General features: G+C 43.0%; 1 long non-coding RNA gene across 1 annotated transcript; it reads left to right on the forward strand.

The window, feature by feature from the left end:
- The first annotated feature begins 9,114 nt into the window (after positions 1-9,114).
- LOC116971736 lies at positions 9,115-13,880 on the forward strand. The gene is made up of 3 exons (XR_004411621.1): positions 9,115-9,241; positions 12,966-13,024; positions 13,221-13,880. It is a non-coding gene; the product is annotated as an uncharacterized LOC116971736 (long non-coding RNA).
- Positions 13,881-16,633: the final 2,753 nt, after the last annotated feature.

Below are 16,633 nucleotides of genomic sequence, written 5' to 3' on the forward strand. Positions count from 1 at the left end.
TTTCATGCTGTGCAATCACCCCAGACTTAAGACCTCAATGCAGTGGTTGCTCAGGCAACAGAACATAGAACTGTACAGCACCAGAACAGGCCCTTCACTCCACAACATCAGTGCATAGCAGTCAATGCCTACTATGTTCTGTTGTGCAGAAGCAAAGGAAGAATTTCATTGTCCTATCAGGGACACGTGACTATAAACTCTCTTGACCTCTCTCTTGACCTCTTGCTGTACATGATGCCAAGACCAGTTCTTATCTGCCTGCATATAACCCATATTCCTCCATTCCTGCATATCAATATGCCAAAATTGACCCTATCCAAAAGTCTCTGAAATGCGATTATTGTATCTGCCTCAACCAACTTCCTCGGCAGTGCATTTCAAGCACTCACCACCCTCTGTGTAAAAACTTGCCCAGCACATCTCCTTTAAACGTTGCCCCTCTCACTAAGCTATGTGCTGTAGTATTTGATTGTTCATCCTGGGAAAAAAGTTCTGACTGTCTATCCTATCTATGCCTCTCATCATTTTATGCACTTCCATCAGTTGGGGTAAAGTTATTGTTGCTGTTTCAGGTTCGAGATCCTGCAGCATGTTGGAGAAACCAATCCAAGTCTGTCCAACCTCTCCCTTTAGCTAATACCCCCTAATCCAAGCTGCCTTCTGGTAAACCTCTTGTGCACCCTTTCCAAAGCTTCCGTATCCTTCCAGCGACTAGAACTGCATGCTGTACTCCAAATGCAGCCTAACCAAAGTCTTATAAAGCTGCACATCATGACTTCTGACTCTTATACTCAATGACCCAAAGTATAAAAGCAAGCTGACCATATGCCCTCTTTACCAGGCTCTGCCATCTTTAGCTCTTTTATCTATGATGTTAATCAATCATTATTAACATTATTAACGAAGCGTTAATGGCGATGTTCATTGATGATTCCACAATGTTCATTTCCAATTCCTCGGCAAATGTACTAGTTTCCATCAGACAAGTAATGTCAGTGTCACAAAGCTGCCAGTCAATGACTGACTCCAACCAATAATCATTGACAATGCAAGAGACAGCAGACTGCTGGAATCTGGAGCAACACCTCTCCACATTCAGTCCTGATGCAGGATCTCGAACCTGAAACAGCAACAATAACTTTACCCCAACTGTTGCTGCTCGATCCATTAAGCCTTACCACCATCGACAAGGCACATTAAGACTTTCCACTGGTTTGGAAGACTGCAACTTCAACAATCCTGCACATCACCATCCGGGATAAAGAACTTCACTTTAATAGTACCCAATTGTTCAACCAAAGTATTTATTCCTCATCAAATTGGCAAATGATAAATGTCTGGTATTTATATATTTACAAAGCACTGCACATAAATCATCTAAACTATATCTACATTACTTGCCAAAGGACAAGTGCAGATGGTAACACCAGCATCTTCAGGAGGACGCACATCATCTTGACTTGGAAATATATAACCTATCCTTCATGGGTCAATGAGCCTAAACTCTGGAGTTCCCAATTAATTCAAGGGTGATACAGTGGTGCAGTTGGTATAGCTGCTTACTCATAGTACCAAAGACTCAGGTTCGACCTCATGTGCTCTCTGTGTGGAGTTTGCACATCTCCCTGTTCCCGTGTGGATTTCCTCCGGGTGTTCCAGTTTTCTCCCACATCAAAATTTGTGTAGGTTTGTAGGTTAAATGGCCTCTGTAAATTGCCGCTAATCTGCAGAGAGTGGATGAGAAAGTGAGATAACGTAGAACTAGTGTGAACGGGCTGGGCATGTTTTTACGTAGTGGTGAGTGCTTGAAATGCACTGCCGGGGGAGGTGGTTGAGGCAGATACAATAGTGGCGTTTCGGAGACCTTTGGATATGGTCCATAGAGGAATATAGGTTATGTGCAGGCAGATAAGAACTGGTCTTAGAAACATAGAAACATAGAAAATAGGTGCAGGAGGAGGCCATTCGGCCCTTCGAGCCAGCACCGCCATTCATTGTGATCATGGCTGATCATCCCCTATCAATAACCTGTGCCTGCCTTCTCCCATATCCCTTGACTCCACTAGCCCCTAGAGCTCTATCTAACTCTCTCTTAAATCCATCCAGTGATTTGGCCTCCACTGCACTCTGTGGCAGGGAATTCCATAAATTCACAACTCTCTGGGAGAAAAGGTTTTTTCTCACCTCAGTCTTAAATGACCTCCCCTTGATTCTAAGACTGTGGCCCCCTGGTTCTGGACTCGCCCAACATAGGAAACATTTTTCCTGCATCTAGTTTGTCCAGTCCATTTATAATTTTATATATTTCTATAAGAACCCCTCATCCTTCTAAACTCCACTGAATACAAGCCTAGTCTTTTCAATCTTTCCTCATATGAGAGTCCCGCCATCCCAAAGATCAATCTCGTGAACCTACGCTGCACTGCCTCAATCACAAGGACGTCCTTCCTCAAATTAGGAGACCAAAACTGTACACAATACTCCAGATGTGGTCTCGTGTCTGCCTGTCCCGCTGAGGTACTCCAGCATTTAGAGTCTATCTTCTGTGTATAAACAGCATCTGAAGTTCCTTCCAACACCTGAAACATGAACTGCTTCTCTTTCCATAGATGCTGCCTGTCTTGACATCATGCACAGCACTGAAGTTGTGGGGTGAAGGGCCTGGTCTTGTACTGTACAGTTCTGTGTTCTGTTGCCTGATCGTTGGTGTAGACTCGGCCAAAGGGTCCGTTTCCATGTTGTATACTAAAACGAAACTAATCACTGTGGAAGTACTTTCACCAGGTGGATTGCAACTATTAAGAAGCTGATTAACCACGAATGTCACAAGGGCAAGTACAACTCAACAATACATCTGACTCAACAATCAGATCTTAAAAATAAATTGAAAACATCTCAGATTTCATTCACAGATTTGAATCACCAATCACCTGAACCAGTTTGTTGAATACCTCCGCTCAGTCGGTCTAAGCCTACGCGATCTCCCAGTTGCTAAACACTTTAACGCCCCCTCCCATTCTCACGCTGGCTTTTCTGGCCTGGGGCTCCTCCACTGGCAGAGTGAGGCCCAACTCAAATCAGAGAAACAGCTTCTCACATTTCGCTTGGGCAGCTTACGACCCAGCGGTCATAATCTTGATTTCTCTAACTTCAAGTAAACCCTTGCTTTCCTTCTCTCTCCACCCCTCCCCCATCCTAATTCTCTGACTCATTTCACTGTCCTTCTGATTAATTTTACTGATTGTATGCCTCCATGTCACCTTCCCCTCAGCTAACAATGCACCATTCTACATTTCCTTAACAACGTCTGCTTTGATCTGTCATCTTCACACCTTACCTTTCCATATCTCTAGACTCCCTCTCCCCTGACTCTGAGTCTGACGAAGGTTCTCGACCCGAAACATAGCCCACTCCTTCTCTCCAGAGATGCTGCCTGTCCCGCTGAGGTACTCCAGCATTTGGAGTCTATCCTCTGTGTATAAACAGCATCTGAAGTTCCTTCCAACACCTGAAACATGAACTGCTTCTCTTTCCACAGATGCTGCCTGACTTTATTTTTGTTTTTTTCTTCAATATTTTACACAGTACATAGAACAGTGTAGCACAGGAACAGACCATCCGCCTCTCAACGTCTTTGCCAACTATCATGCAAAATTAAACTGCCATCTACCTACACGTGGGGTATTTGCTGTCTGTCACATGCCTGTCCCAAAGCCTTTTAAATCTTGTTATCATAGCTGCCTCCCTCGGCAGCACATTCCAGGAAACTACCACTCCCCGTGTAAAATATTGCCTCCATTTTTCCCCTCTCGCAGTAAATCCCTTTAATATTTGACATTTACACCCTGGTAAACAAAAAGACCCTGCCTCTCTATCTTACTTCTATCAGGTAACTCCTCAACCTCCGAAGTTCTAAGGAAAACAATGCAAGTTTGCTAATCCAGGCGACATCTTGGTAAACCTCTCTCTTCTGCAGCCTCTCCGAAGCCTCCATAACCTTCCTGTGATGTGACGGCCAGAACTGCACACAATAATCGAACGCTTCCATTTATTGTCCCGTATTAATTTCACTGTAAATGTTAACTTTGTTTCTCTCGCCAACATATGCTGCCTGAGTGACATGCTGAGTTTCCCCAACATTCACTATTTCCCCCCAACATTATCACAATCTGAAGATATTTTACTTTTCAAACTTCTGCCGTACGTTTCATTTGGAAAGTGAAATATTTTATTCTTTCTTACGCGGTGGCTGTGTGTTTGTGTTCGACGGGGCCACCACACTGCATTGGAGGCGCTGCATGAAGACCTGGGTGCTGTTAGCCCGGGTTCGGTATCTGCCAAGTCTTTGCCCTCAACTGCGGTGTTGGAATAGGGGTGACCGAGGCGTTTCGCCGGCTTGCGGTCCCTGAACTCACTCACTCACTCACTCACTGCGGTCGGCCACTCACCCTCTGAGCGGCTCGTAAAGTCCGCCTGTGAACCGTGACAGCGACCAAACGTTACAAAAATCTCCATGGTTACAGCGGCGTCGTGCAGTGAACTTGAGCAAACACCCCAGCCTTGCTGTTGGAAAGCACAACTGACCCACACCCCTAACTGGATTGAAAGTATAATTTAACATTAGCCCACCGGACGCTTTATTTCCTCGGATCTGGGATGGGGATTACTTTAACTAGTTCTCGGGTTGTGTTGCTCTGCTTTATAATTGTCTCAGGCTAAGACACTGCTGCATGGCACAGCGCCAGGACAGTTGGTGTAACGTTGCCGGTAGCTTTGGTACCGCTGTCGTGCGGTGGCTTGAATCCCTATGGAGTTCAGCTCGATGCTCCCCGATTCTTCGGCGAGATGTCCCCCTAAATTTCGACACCTCTCCACCCCGACTTTGGGTCATGAGGGAGGCGATGGTGGAAGGCGGACTGAGGTCTGGTGCAGTGACAGGTCACTTGATCTTTGCAAGAACAACCTAACCCGTCTGAAGTGTGACATGCCGAGATATATCGAGGTAAATCGGCCTTTAATTTGTCCTTCCCCCTGTCCCCTTCCACCTATATATCCCTGCCTCACCCTTTACATTTCACGCCTCTTCTCTCCTGATCTGACACTCCGTATGTCTCCAAGGAAGACAAAAATGCTGGAGAAACTCAGCGGGTAAGGCAGCATCTATGGAGCGAAGGAATAGGTGACGTTTCCGGTCGAGACCCTTCCTTAGACTGATGTGGGGGTGGGGGCAGGAAGAAGAAAGGAATAGGTGGAGACAGTGGGCTGTGGGAGAGCTGGGAAGGGGAGGGGAAGGAGGGAGAATGCAAGGACTACCTGAAATTGGAGAAGTCAATGTTCATACCGCTGGGGAGTAAACTACCCAAGCGAAATATGAGGTGCTGCTCCTCCAATTTGCAGTGGGACTCACTCTGGCCATGGAGGAGGCCCAGGACAGAAAGGTCGGATATGTAATGGGAGGGGGAGTTGAAGTGCTGAGCCATCGGCAGATCAGGTAGGTTAATGCGAACTGTGCGGAGGTGTTGGGCGAAGCGATCGCCAAGCCTGCGCTTGGTCTCACTGACGTAGACCAGTTGACACCTAGGGCAGCGGATGCAATAGATGAGGTTGGCGGAGGTGCGGTGAACCTCTGCCTCACCTGGAAAGACTGCTTGGGTTCTTGGATGGAGTCAGGGGGGGGGGGAGGTAAAGCGACAAGTGTAGCATTTCCTGCGGTTGCGAGGGAAAGTGCCAGGGGTGGGGGTGGTCTAATTGAAGGAGCAGCACCTCATATTTTGCTTGGGTAGTTTACACCCTAGTGGTATGAACATTGACTTCTCCAATTTCAGGTAGTCCTTGCTTTCTCCTTCCTTCCCCTCCCTTTCCCAGCTCTCCCACAGCCCACTATCTCCGCATCTTCTTTTCTTCTTCCCGAACCCCCCCTTCCCCACCCCCATATCAGCCTGAGGATGGGTCTTGAGCCGAAACATCACCTATTTCTTTACTCCATAGATGCTGCCTCACGTGCTGAATTTCTCCAGCATTTTTGTCTACCTTCGATTTTTCCAGCATCTGCAGTTCTTTCTTAAACACTCCGTATGTCTCCTTTTCACCTGTAGCCTTTCTCCCTTACTCCACTCATTTGCCAATTAACCCCTCAACCTACTTGACATTAAAGCATGAAATAATCTTCATCCTACCATAATTACCCAACCAGATGCAACTAAATTTAAGGTAGCTCTTTCTTCCCAAAACCCCTTTAAGTCCTCCCTCCACCACCTCCAGTTTAAATTCCAATTTGGAATATTTTGAAGGACCAACAAACCAAGAACCAAGACAATTCATTCACCCCCTCACTTGCCAGGCTTTGGCCTTTCCCTGGCTCTCTTTACCACCTTTCTTCCCCCCCCCCCCCCCCCCCTACACCCCAACTCCTATCAGTCTGAAGAAGGATCCCGACCGAAATGATTGCCTGTACATTCCTCCACAGATGCTGCCTGACCCTCTGAGTTCCTCCAGTATTTTGTTTTTTTTTAGCTGCAGATTCCAGCATCTGCAGTTTCTTGTGCATTTATTTTGTTTGTCCTGCTCCCTCTTTCGTTTTCTCTGAACTGCTTGTTAACTACACAGGATTTACCATGGACCTTTTATTCCTAGGAATGTATCTTAGATTTAGACGTAGGAGAAAAGTTGCAAAATCACGTCCCGTTTCCAGAATTTAGAATCAGGGTATAGTGAGGATAGAAGTGGAATATAATTATTTACAGACAGACCTTTAAAATCCAAAATTTGAGATATAGTTAGTGATCATTTAAAAGGAGGGCTTAATCTAGAGCAAACAGCATTAAGAGAAAATTAGTATTGAAATAGCATCAATTTTTTTCCATTGGATGCCAATTTTTCTTGTGTCTTAATTGGGCAATGGTATTCAGCAAGAAACAGAACAGTCTTCTTTGCTATTTTACCTGCATAGGACCTCTTAAATCTTCAGTGCAAGGCTGCTGTCATCTATACCATGAAATCACTACAGCTGGTCATTTTCTGGCGCTTGCTTGGAAATACTTTCATGCTTGGTCAGCAAGCATCTCATGTAATCTCTTCAAATTGAGTTGTTCCATTTCTATTATGAAATTGTGCTCAGCAAGACCAGACCTCTGCCTTGTAAAGCCATCCTATGATCCAACCCAGCTCAGCTAATTTGCTACAGATGAAGGCTGGAACCTTTCTATATAATTTAGTGACTCACTGGAGTAACTTGTTGAACAGTCGAGGGAGTTTCTATACAGTATTTTTCCAATATGTATGTAATTTGTGCCAAATGTATTTAGTCAGAAGTTTTGGGAAACAAGTAAAGTATTATGTGTACTGTGTGCTAGTAATATGGAAAGTTATCTTTGCAGTGAACAACTTTAAAAAACTTTATTGAATATCATATCATGCTTTTCTTGTGTATCTATTCGACCCATGCCCAAGAAGAAATGGTGATCTGCCTCGATGACCACCATCCGGTAGCATTTACATCCACAATAATGAAGTGCATTGAGAGGTTTGTTATGGCCTGAATTAACTCCTGCCTCAGAAATGACCAGGATCATCTTCAATTTCCCTCTCACTACAAGAAGTAAACAATAGATGCTCTGTCACTGGCTCTCCACTTTGCTCTGGAACATCTGGATAACAGGAACGCATACATCAAGCTGCTGTTCATTTACTGCTGTTCAGCATTCAACAGCATAATCCACTCCAAACCTATCACCAAGATTTAGGTCCTGTGCCTCTTGTACCTCCCTTTGCAACTGAATCCTTGACTTCTTAATCAGCAGATCTCAACCAGTGCAGATTGGTAACCGCATCTCCCCCTCACTCACCATTAACATAGTTGCACCTCAAGGCTGTGTGTAAACCCGTTGCTCTCCTCTCTTTACACCCACGATTGTGTGGCTAAGCATTGATCCAATGCCATCTACAAATTCAATACCATTATTGTTGGCAAAGCATTTGTGGTGATGAGTTAGCATACAGGAGGGTAATGGAATAGTTGGGTTGAGTGGTGCCACAACAACAATATCTCACTCAACAAAACTAAGGAACTTTAGAAAGGGAAGTCGGGAAATCACATGCCAGTTTTCATTCATGGTTTGGTGGTGGAGAGAGTTAGAAACCTCAAGTAACTGGGTGTTAACATCTCTGATGTCTTGCCCTGGCCCCTCACGCAAATGTAGTAATGAAGTAGGTGTGCATCTACTTTCTTGAAGTTTAAAGAGATTTGGCATGTGACCAAACACTCTAACAAACTTCTACATGTGCACTGTAGAACATATCCTGACTGGATATGCCATCCCCTGGTGTGACAATTACAATGCACAGGAATGCAAGATCGTGCAGTGAGTGGTGGGCTCAGCCTGGTCTATCATGGGCGCAGACCTCCAAACCATCAAAAGCATCTACATAATGCCTCAAAAGGCTGGCATCTATCATCTAGGAACTCCGCCATCCAGGCCATGCCTTCTTCTTCCTGCTGTCGGTACAGGAGGTAAGGATGCCTGAAGTCCCAGACCATCAGTTTCAGGAACAGTTACTTTTCTAGAACTATTAGGCTCTTCAACTGACCTGTAAGGAAATTGGGGACAAGCACAACTAGAGACCATCATTAAAAGATAGGTACCAAGAAAACTATGCGAGAATTCAAAATAAATGTTGTTATTCAAAATGTGGTGAGAATATGAAACTTGCTGTCTCAGGCAGTAACTGAAATGATTAATATAGATGTATTTCAGAAGAAGCAGGACAAGTGTATGTGAGAGAAAGGAACAAAGTATTGTACTTGTGGACAGACATGAGAGACACAGGAGAAGACTATTCCTAGATGCCAGTTTGTATTGCTTGTGCTCAACAGCCTGCTTCTGAATCATGTAATCCATGTGATCCTGTGTCGGTAACAGGCTGTTCTGTTGGGATCACTCAAATTCATTTTTAATACCTACCAGTTTAATTTATTTATCTTTTGTCTACATTTCTGTGTCCTGTTGCAATAAGATACATGATGATCGTCTATTTCGAGCTATTCCCTGCTCATGCGGATTAAAATTTACAAAATAGCAGATGCTTTATTAATATCTTCTGCTCTCCTGCAGCATCTCTATCTAGAGGGCAATTTGCTACAAGAGTTGCCAGAGGAATTATTTGATCACCTGCCACAGCTTGTCTGGTTAGACTTACGAAAGAATAAACTGGAGAAACTGCCTGCTGCCATTGGAAAGCACAGGTATTGAAGCACAATCCTCGGAGTTGTGTAGCACGAGGGCATTGCAGCATTGCACATAGTCATTACACCCTGGAGTTGATTACTATTTCATTGAATCGCTTCTGAAACTGAATAGAATAGAATAGTTTCTTTATTGTCATTGTAACATGAACCATGTACAACGAAATTGTAAAATGTCAGCCAGTCAGTGCACCATTCAAACATTTCTAAAAACTAACGATACATACAAGGTAAAATATTTTTAAAAAGAGATAAACAACTAAAATAAATATCATAAAAATAGCACGCATAAACACCCAGCCCTACATCCTTCTGTCGATTTCACAGTCTCTTAGTATGTATCGCCCCTGCGTTCCTTGGCGGCTACATTTAGTGCCTTTATAGCAGTGGGGTAAAAACTGTTTTTAAGTCTGTTTGTCCTTGTCCTTGTAGATCTGTACCGTCTGCCTGACGGTAACAGTTCAAACAGGGAGTGTCCGGGGTGGGAAATGTCCTTTATAATACTCTGGGATTTTTTGATGCAGCGGGAACTGTGTAAGTCCTCCAAGGTAAGGAGAGGGCAGCCGACAATCCTCTGGGCGTTCTGAAACTGCAATGCTTCCTTTGGTAGAATTTCTGCTGTTATTTGTCTTCAATATTCACTGATGAATAAAGGTTGCTTTGCAAATCAGTGGAAAGCATCCCAGCAAGCTCATGTTTTTAAGACGAAAAGGGCAAAAAAGGCACAAGGACTTTAAGACTTTTGCCTTCCATCACAATGAGGAGGGCCTGGTAGAGGTACTGTGGTGGGTGTTAAATCTGTGTTTATTGTGCGTTTTGTTATTTTATTCTATGTTATGACTGCAAGGCATGAAATTTCGTTCAGACTGTAAAGTCTGAATGACAATAAAGGATACTTTACTTTACTTTACTTTACTTTGCATGATGAAAATGTCTTTAAAAATGTTTCATTGAAATAAACTGACCCCACTTTAACAATTTTTCAAAATACCATTATATCTTGGAGGATCATTGATCCAAGACTATCTGGGAGCCCACTTCACTGACAGAGTCCCTGGCTCCACCACCAATGCTGGCTGTCAGTCCTGTCCCAAATGCCAGTGGGGAAATATTTCTCAATGGCTGGAAAGGGTTCATCTGTAATACTTGCCTTAAGTTACCAGGTTTTTTAGAGTGGCATGGTTGCATTGGGTCCATCCATTTGAAGGCCAAATAAATTATTTGTTTAAATCATGTTCATAAGTCATGGGAGCAGAATTAGGCCATTCCACTCATCGAGTTTACTCTGCCATGGCTAATCTATCTTTCCCTCTCAACCCCATTCTCCTAATTTCTCCTTGTAACCTTTCACAGATTTTTGATTGTTAACGGTGTCAATCTCCGCTTTAAAAATACCCAATGACTTGGCCTCCACAGATTCACTACCCATTGTCTAAAGCAATTTCTTCTTGTCTCCTTTCTGAAGGTAGGTCCATGTACTCTGACGCCCTGGTCCTAGAACCTCCCACTGGTGAAAACAGCCTCTGCACATCCTTTCTATCCAAGCCACTCACTATTAGAAACATAAACGCCATTCAATAGGATCATGGTTGATCATCCAAAATCAGTACCCTGTTCTGGCTTTTTCCCCATATCCCTTGATTCCCTTAGCCCTAAGAGCTAAATCTAACTCTCTCTTGAAAACATCCAGTGAATTAGCCTACAGTGCCTTCTGTGGCAGAGAATTCAGCAGATTCACAACTCTGGGTGAAAAAGTTTTTCCTCATCTCAGTCCTAAATGGCCTACCCCTCATTCTTAACTGTGATCCCTGGTTCTGGACTCCCCCAACACAGAGAAAAAAATTCCTGCATCTACCCTGTTCAATCCTCTAAGAATGTTATATGTTTCTATAAGATATCCCCTCGTCCTTCTAAATTCCAGCAAACACAAGCCCAGTTGACCCATTCTTTCATCATACATAAGTCCCGCCATCCCGGGAAATAACTTGGGGAACCTACGCTGCACTCCCTCAACAGCAGTAATGTTCTTCCTCAAATTAGAAGACCAACATTACACGCAATACTCCAGGTGAGGTCTCACCAGGGATCGTATAACTGCAGTCGGACCTCTTTGCTCCTAAACTCAAATCCTCTCACAATGAAGGCCAACATGCCATTGGCTTTCTTTACTGCCTGCTGTACCTACATGCATATTTTCAATGACTCATGTACAAGCACACCCAGTTCTCGTTGCACCTCCCGCTCCTCCTAATCTGACACCATTCAAATCATAATCTGCCTTCCTGTTCTTGCCATCAAGGTAAGTAACCTCACATTTATCCACATTATACTGCATCTGCCATGCTTCTGCCCACTCACCCTAGTCGCACTAGCTTCTCATTTTCGCCCTACAAACAGCTTACAATGGCCTGTTTCCTTTATCATCGTTACTTCTTTGCATATCTTTTATTCATTGTTCTTAATCGCTCCTCATCACCGTCTATTTCTCTCGTTTCCCTCATCCCTAACCAGTCTGAAAAAGGGTCTCTACCTGAAACGCCACCCATTCCTTCTCTCCAGAGATGCTGCCTGTCCCGCTGAGTTACTCCAGCTTTTTGTGTCTATCAGCAGATTGTAATGCTTGTTACTTTACATTGAGAGCATAAGTGCAGCAACTAGATTGCATGGCTTTGGGCCAAGTTGAGATATTTGGTTCCAAATATCCTGATTCCAGTGTTAATAATACTGGATTGTTCAGGAGGAATATCTGCTTCCAATGCATTGCTTTGACTCTACTAATTATTCCCTCGGTCGTGTTGTTGTTTAACCTCATCATTTAGGGGATTTTAAAACTGATAACCAAGCTGTTTGAGAAAGTGATAATATAAGCAAGAAACATTCATAATGGGCCAGAGGGCATCGCCTCAGAATTAAAGGTCGTTCCTTTAGGAAGGTGATGAGGAGGAATTTCTTTAGTCAGAGGGTGGTGAATCTGTGGAATTCCTTGCTACAAAAGACTGTAGAGGCCAAGTCAATGGATATTTTTAAGCCAGAGATAGATTCTTGATTAGTATTGGTGTCAAGGGTTATGGGGAGAAGGCAAGAGAATGGGGTTAGGAGGGAGAGATAGATCAGCCATGATTGAATGGTGGAGTAGACTTTATTCGCCAAATGGCTTAATTCTGCTCCTATCACGTGCAGGAGTAGGCCATTCGCCATTCAATATGATCATGGCTGATCATCCAACTCAGTATCCCGTACCTGCCTTCTCTCCATACCTCTGATCCCTTAGCCACAAGGGCCACATCTAACTCCCTCTTAAATATAGCCAATGAACTGGCCTCGACTACCCTCTGTGGCAGAGAGTTCCAGAGATTCACCACTCTCTGTGTGAAAAAAGTTCTTCTCATCTCGGTTTTAAAGGATTTCCCCCTTATCCTTAAGCTATGACCCCTTGTCCTGGACTTCCCCAACATCGGGAGCAATCTTCCTGCATCTAGCCTGTCCAACCCCTTAAGAATTTTGTAAGTTTCTATAAGATCCCCTCTCAATCTCCTAAATTCTAGAGAGTATAAACCAAGTCTATCCAGTCTTTTTTAGTGTTACTTTTGTACATAGATTGTGAAGAACAAACAAAATACATTATTATAATAATACAGAAAACGCCTGAAAGTACTTAGCAGTTAAGCAGTAGAATAAACCTAATATCTAATGTGATTAATGGCAGTAAAGAATTATTTTTCAGATGTCTTCGAGCACTACTTTTGGAGACAAATCCACTTAGAGAGTTACCTATTGAACTAGGTAAGTATCATTGTATAAAAGTGGAAAATGAAACTGCATTTTAATATGCTGCTTTCATTAACATTCTTCAAATAACGTCAGTTAGATTTAGTGATGATATCAGTGAAACTATTTTGTGAATACTGAATTTGTGGTATCTATTTTGTTTACATTGCAGTTTCTTGGCATTATAAATTGATACTGTTTTATTTTTCAGGAAATGTACAATCCCTTAAAGCACTTAATCTGAGGAACTGTCCACTCCAATTTCCACCTTCGGAAGTAGTGAATTTAGGCACACAAGTTATTCTTTCCTTTCTTCGGGAGCAAGCTTGTAAACCTCTTCTTCAAACTCTAAATATAGAAACAGGTAGCACTTGAAAATCTATAATTATTTTTAATTTTCAGAATTTAAGTAGACAGTTTCAAAAGGACAATTTAATGTATATTTTTGATCACAAAAGCTATTGTATAGAAAATGAAATCCTGCTGCTTCACATGTCTGGATTAATGATAATACAAATTACATGAGACAATCCTTTTATCAAACATCAATCTGAACATTCCGTTCAGCATACTATTCAAACCGTTTATATTCTGTAGCCAAACCCATTACATTTGGAGTTGGTACCTTTCTAAAAGAATTTGGGACAAAAGCTAAGCAATGTTTTTAAAATAAACCGTGCAATGATTCAATATCAGAAGAGATCAGCAAGAATTAATAGTTATCTGAATGATGCAACAAATAGCAGTAAATTAGAGATGGGTGGCATAAACAGTGAAATTCTACTTATTTGAGTGCACAAAAAATGGGAAGTAATTGAACAACACTGTGGGCAGCACCTTAGTGCAGCTATTAGAGCAGCTGACTCACATTGTCAGAGACTCAGCTTAAATCCTGACTTTGGGTGCTGTCTGTTTGCACGTTCCTAATGTGACTTTCCCACTTTCCAAAGATGCGAGGATTTGTCGGTTAATTATCCGCTGTAAATTGACTAGAGTGTAGGAAGTGGATGTGAAAGTGGGATAACCTAGAACCAGTGTGAATGGGTGATCGATGATCATCGCAGACACGGTGGACCCCAAAGGGCCTGTTTCCATGCCATCTCTAAACAAAACTAAATTGGACACACCAATTTAACATCAATAGAGTTATATAGAGTTAAAGTTATCACTTTAAAAATATCCTGCTTTCCAGTTAAAACCTACAACTGCTGGGGGTACACAAATTTGTCTCCCTACTGGTAAACTCTGTTTATCTTACCTACTCTGCAAAATTATTTATCAAGTATCAAATATGTAGTTGGTGTTAATTTACATAATTACATTCTGGGTTAATTATTTGATGATGAGTGCATTGTCAGAGAGAAAAATAATAAACATACATTGGAAAGTTACAAATAATTATGAGCAAGCTCCCAATGGCTTAAAGTGTCAGGTTCTTCAGCCTGTCAAAGGACACAAACTTGTAATCAATATTTCTGCAAAATCTCTTTTGTATTCAATTACCAAGATTAATTTTCCAAAAAAGATGCACAGTGTTCTCAATTTGACCAATGCATAAGAGAAATAAGTTCAAATTCAAGTTCAAATTTTGGGTTGCCATACAAATGAAAAGAACACAACACACGATAGAATTTAACATGAACATCCCCACACAGCGGAATCAACGTTTCCCACTGTGATGGAAGGCAACAAAGTTCAGTCCTCTTCCACTTTGTTCACCCGCGGTTGGGGCCTATTGAGGCCTCCACAGACGCCGCAATGGTGGACCGATGTTTCAGGCCCTCTCGTCAGGATGATGGTGCTCCAGCGTTGGAAGAACACTCTCAGCGGTTTGGAGTTCCGAATCGGCCGCTTCCTACTGGAGACCGCGGCTCCTGAAGTCCACAGGCCGAGCGGGGCGGAGCTCCAACACGGCAATCCTCGGCGAAAGATCCCAGGCTCCGCGATGTTAAAGTCAGCGCCGCTGGAAGCTCCGCAGATGACAGCTCCACGATGTTAGAGTCGGCAGACCCAGCACACCGGAGCTTCCAACACGGCGATCCTCGGTAAGGTATCGCACGCTCTGCGATGGTACTTCAGTGCTGCGCCGCCGCTGAAGCCGAAGCTCTAGCTGGTCTCCGGCAGGAAAGGCCACGCCAATCCAGATGATAGGCTGCGAGGATGGGGTGAAGATGCGGCTCAGAGGAAAGACGCATCCTCGACCAGGTAGGGTCTGGTGAAAACAGTTTCCCCCTCCCCCCCACCCCATCCCCCACATAAAAAGACTAAAAGACCTCCAAAACAAAACTTTTTAACAATCTAAATATTAAAAAGAGGATGAAAGGACGAACAGCTGCAGGCGGGGCAGCCATACTCAACTGCGCCACCCTCCGAAAAACCCTCCAAAATAATCTGTGCTTTCCAGTTTAGCAAGTTTTATTTTACAATCAGGATGCAAACAGCTCAAAATATGTGGTCCTGAGTCATTTGGTTACTGAAGCAGCACTGTGGCTAAACTGGTTTCAGTCAATATTTAGATACCAACATCCACTATTTCCTAATATTCTATGTGTTGAAGCAATTACACACAACCAGCTAACTCTGAAATGCGGTTAAAACTAGGCTTTAGACAATAGACAATGCACAATAGGTGCAGGAGTAGGCCATTTGGCCATCGAGCCAACACCGCCATTAACTGTGATTATGGCTGATCGTACACAATCAGTAACCCGTTTCTGCCTTCTCTCCATATCCCTGGACTCTGCTATCTTTAAGAGCTCTATCTTACTCTCTCTTGATATCATCCAGAGAATTGGCCTTCACTGCCTTCTGAGGCAGAGAATTCCACAGATTCACAACTCTTTGGGTGAAAAAGTTTTTCCTCATCTCCATTCTAAGGGGCCTACCCCTTATTCTTAATTTGTGGCCCCAGGTTCTGGACTCCCCCAACATCGGGAACATGTTTCCTGCCTCTAGCGTGTCCAATCCCTAAATAATCTTATATGTTCCAATAAGATCCCCACTCATCTTTCTAAATTCCAGTGTATACAAGCCCAGTCGCTCCATTCTTTCAACATATGACAGTCCCGCCATCCCGGGAATTAACCTTGTGAACCTACGCTGCACTCCCTCAATAGCAAGAAACCAAAACTGCGCACAATACTCCAGGTGTGGTCTTACAAGGGCCCTTGTGGGAGGAGAGAAAGGATTTCATTAAAGAGATGTAAAGACACACTTTTGACAAATCCAATCCCTTAAGCTAGTCGCTGTTTGTCATTATTGTTCCATTACTTCCCATCTTCTGCACTCGATTAAGTTAAACTTTACTTGTTTGTGGGAATCATCTAAAACCAGTTAGACCTTTCTTGCAGACTTTTATAATTAGTTAATGGCATAATTGTTTTTGTTTGAAATTTCAGGTAATGCTGTATTTTATGGAAGGAGCGAGTTGTATTACAAATCTCCGCAGGCAATTACTACAAAAGATAAAAATGTTAGCCCTTATTAATTTTATGTACATAGCCAAAAAGAAGCAACATCCATTCATTGATTCTAATTATAGGAGCTGAAACTATTAGTAATAGTATACAAACTATTATTATTTTATTGTTTCTACTAGTTTCTTTCTTATTTTTGCTGCTGCAG

Source organism: Amblyraja radiata, chromosome 1, assembly GCF_010909765.2.
Source record: "Amblyraja radiata isolate CabotCenter1 chromosome 1, sAmbRad1.1.pri, whole genome shotgun sequence".
NCBI lineage: Eukaryota > Metazoa > Chordata > Chondrichthyes > Rajiformes > Rajidae > Amblyraja > Amblyraja radiata.